At 37.7% G+C, this 3,775-nt stretch overlaps 1 non-coding gene across 1 annotated transcript; it reads left to right on the top strand.

Annotated features, from left to right (window-relative positions):
• Positions 1-696: 696 nt before the first annotated feature.
• On the top strand, positions 697-803 carry LOC131219860 (small nucleolar RNA R71). Its single transcript, XR_009158501.1, has one exon. It is a non-coding gene; the product is annotated as a small nucleolar RNA R71 (small nucleolar RNA).
• The last annotated feature ends 2,972 nt before the right edge of the window (positions 804-3,775 follow it).

The following is a 3,775-nucleotide window of genomic DNA, read 5'->3' as shown; positions in this document are numbered from 1 at the left end:
TTAGGATTGGGGAGAGGTTGTGCAGGAAGCATCCCCTTTTCTATAACCGTCATACGAGAATCTATCTTTTGCATAAAATTTGTAATTCCCCGCATTGCCTGAGCCAGCTCTTGTATGGAATTTTGAACCGGTTCCTCTTGAGGTTTCACTTGATTTGGATTTTGATTGAAGAAACCTTGAGGAGTAGCCGTTTGTCCATTCCTCCAACTAAAGTTTGGATGATTTTTCCAGCCAGGATTGTATGTATTGGAGTTAGGTCTAGTAAAAGGTCTTTGATAGTTGTTTACGGCATTAGCTTGTTCATTCAACACTCCTCGAAAGGCGGGTATTGTAGGACAATTTTCAGTTATATGAATGTTGCAATCACAGATGCCGCAAACAATTTCATTAACCTTATCCTTCTTTCCTTCTATGGCCTCAACTTTCCTTATGAGCGTAGTCATTTTACACTTGAGATCATCCTCTTCTTTCAAGAGATATAATCCACCTTTCTCCTTTAATTGAGTTGGCCTAGACGTGGTGTTTGATTTTGGGTAATAGTCCCAAGATTGTGTTTTTTCAGCCAGACTGTCGAGGTAGTCCCATACCTCGTCGACATTTTTATTAATGAACTCTCCATTACACATTGTCTCGACCATTTGGCGCATGGAAGATGTCAGTCCATCGTAGAAAGAATTTGTAATACGCCACGTTTCAAATCCGTGTTGTGGGCATGAACTGACCAAATCTTTGAACCTTTCCCAACATTGGAAGAATGTTTCATCTTCCTTTTGGGCAAAGTTCATGATTGCTTTTCTGAGGGTAATCGTTTTATGATGTGGGAAGAATTTTTTTATGAATTCCCTCTGCATGTCGTTCTATGTGCCAATGGATCTAGGACGCAGTGAATGTAACCACATCTTAGCTTTCTCTTTTAAGGAAAAAGGAAAGAGTTTCAGCCTGATTGTATCCTTAGATACATTAGGAAAACATAATGTAGCTATAATCTCATCGAACTCTTTCAAATGTAAATATGGACTCTCTGATTCAAGTCCATGGAATTTGGGAAGGAGTTGGATAACTCCTGGCTTGATGTCCATTTGTCCTGTGTTTTCAGGAAAAATCATGCATGAGGGCATACTCACTCCCGCCGGTTGTAGATAATCTCGTAAAGTATGAGGCGGGGGTGCCTGATGCACCTCGTTCTCATCTTGGGTATCCTCCACCCTAGATGGAAGTAGAGGAGGTTGGTCTTCAGCCATAACTTCAATTAACTCAGGGGATTTCGAGTGGTGTCTAGTCCTGCGATGGATAGTCAACTTCTCAACCAATCCTCCTTCAGTCAAGAGACGTCGAGTGTTGTCACGGGCCCACTTGGGCATGAAACACTCACAGCCCTCAATTAAATTCAAAACCTAATCCTAAGAAAGGGAAAGAAAATCTAGAAAGAAAGAGAGAGTTGGAAAGAAATTACCAAATTGGAGTCCCTAAGTTAAAAACCTGCAAAATAAAACAAAATAAGTTAGATTCTAAAAAGAGAAGAACAATCCTTTAAAAGAAAGATAGCAGTGAACTGATTTCTAAAAGAAGGAATTCCTAAAAGAAAGTGAAAATTTCTAAAATAAATTAGGAAAGTCCTAAACTAGAAAGTAAATCACTAAAAGAGAACTGAAAAATAGAAAGTAGGGAAGGAGCTTACCGAATTAGAAATTTCTATCTTAAAGGCCTACAAAATAGGAAGGTTAGTTTCTAAACAAAAATTCTAAAAATAAATTAGGAAACAAAATTAGATTCTAAAAGAGTTAAAATTAGAAAGTTACTAAAAATAAAAATAAAAATAGAAAGTTAATCCCTAAAAAGGGAAATAACTAACCTAGTTTCTAAAAACAAAAGAGGAAAATTTTTAAAAATAAACTATTTCCTACAAATAGGAAAATACTAGAATTAGAAAATTTCTAAAATTTAAACCCTAATTTTAAAAGTGGAAAAAGTAGAGAAATTAGGAAGGAATTACCAATTTAGGAACTTATGTCAGGATCCTACAAAACATGAAAACAAGTTAGTTCTAGAAATCAATTAAAAACCTAAAACTAAAGTTAGTCAAATTCTAATATTAAACTAATTCTAAACCTAATTAATTTTAGAGAATCACAACCGTCAGTCCCCAGCAACAGCGCCAAAAACTTGTTCACTCCCCAAGTATAGGGTTGTGATGTAGTAATAAACTCGGTGAGATCGAGGTCGAATCCTAAGGGACTGATACCTGTACGCTATCTGAAACTAAGTAGAACTAGAACTTAGACTAAGATGTAATCTAAATCAAATAGAAATTAAGGAATAATTGTGGAATAATTATCTAAAACTTTAAATAATTCAGGAAAGGAAAACTAGGGATTCAGAGGATCCACTTGTAGAGATCAGGGAGATCTTATGCCTGCATTAAGAATCATGGAAATTAAACTGAACATCCTCTGATATAATTTTAAAGAGATGAAAGGTATATGAATTAGAATGGATTCCATCACCAAACTATGCCCAGGAGACAAAGTCAACAAAAGAATTAAACTAATTACCAACCAATTAGATGATTATGAAGATTAGGAAGCGTATCGACATCCAACCATGCCTAGGAGACGATGGTGAGCAACAGGGCTTCCTGACGTCATAATAAAAAATATGGAAAAAGAAATACTCAAAGCCATTGCAAACCCATTGTAATTTCAGTCACAATAGGCCATTAAAAACTAAAAGTATTCCCATGATAAAATTAACTCAGAAACCCCTTCAATCTAAACAAAAGGCATAAACAACATCTCTCCCATCAGACTACAAGCTTCACCTCTTAGCCCTAGCTAAGAGGTTTAGCCGATCACAGGCATGATGCGGCTGGATCCTTTAAACAAAGCAAAATAAAATAAAAAGAAAAAGAAATAAATAAAAAAATACCAAACTCCAGCTACTCTCTCTTGTGCAATCGTCCAAGCCAAACCGATTCGTCCTTGAATCCTCGGTGTGTAATTCCGTCGATCTTGGTCCCCTGAAGTCCGTCCCTTGCCTTGGTGCATTCTGAACGTTAAATCCGTACTTTTAGCATCCCGATCCAGTCCAAGCTCGCAATTACACCTTGCAACACAAACATGATTAATTCAGGCCGTTAAGCAATATCATAATCGTAAATCCATGCAATCAATGGGGTCTAATATGCAATATTTGACCCTCAACACGTGGGCCCACATGTCCTAGCCTGGGTATCGGATCGGTGCGCGAGTTGTGGCGTTGGAACCGTGGCGACGATGCGGTCACTTGGGTACAAGTTTCGAGTTGAGTAGACTCCGATATCCAGGACTTGACTTAGGTTCATGCATAAATATTGGATACAGGTCGAGGGTTGTCGAAATTCGACAGGAAAGACCGCGAAAGCCTATGGAATGGTACGGTTAAGGATACGGGTCTTACAACTCTCCCCTCCAAATAAAAATTTTATCATCGAAATTTACACAATCATCGTAAGCAAACATAACTCATAATAGAATAGAAAATAAAGTATCGTTATATAAAATCGGAGACAACATACAAGATATAACATATAATCAATCATTGAAGAGGTGGGGATAGTGCTCTCGAATCTCAGCCTCATGCTCCCAAGATGCCTCATCAACAAAATGGTGACCCGATTGAACCTTTACTAAGGGAATGACCTTAGTTCAAAGGACCTGCTCCTTCCGATCAAGGATACGAATTGGCTGCTTAATGTAAAAAGCGTCCTCACGAACCTCCAATGGCTGCAAATCAATAA

This window comes from Magnolia sinica, chromosome 11 (assembly GCF_029962835.1).
Source record: "Magnolia sinica isolate HGM2019 chromosome 11, MsV1, whole genome shotgun sequence".
Lineage (NCBI taxonomy): Eukaryota > Viridiplantae > Streptophyta > Magnoliopsida > Magnoliales > Magnoliaceae > Magnolia > Magnolia sinica.
Note: the sequence above shows the minus strand (reverse complement) of the source record. Positions and strands in the feature narration are given on the sequence as shown.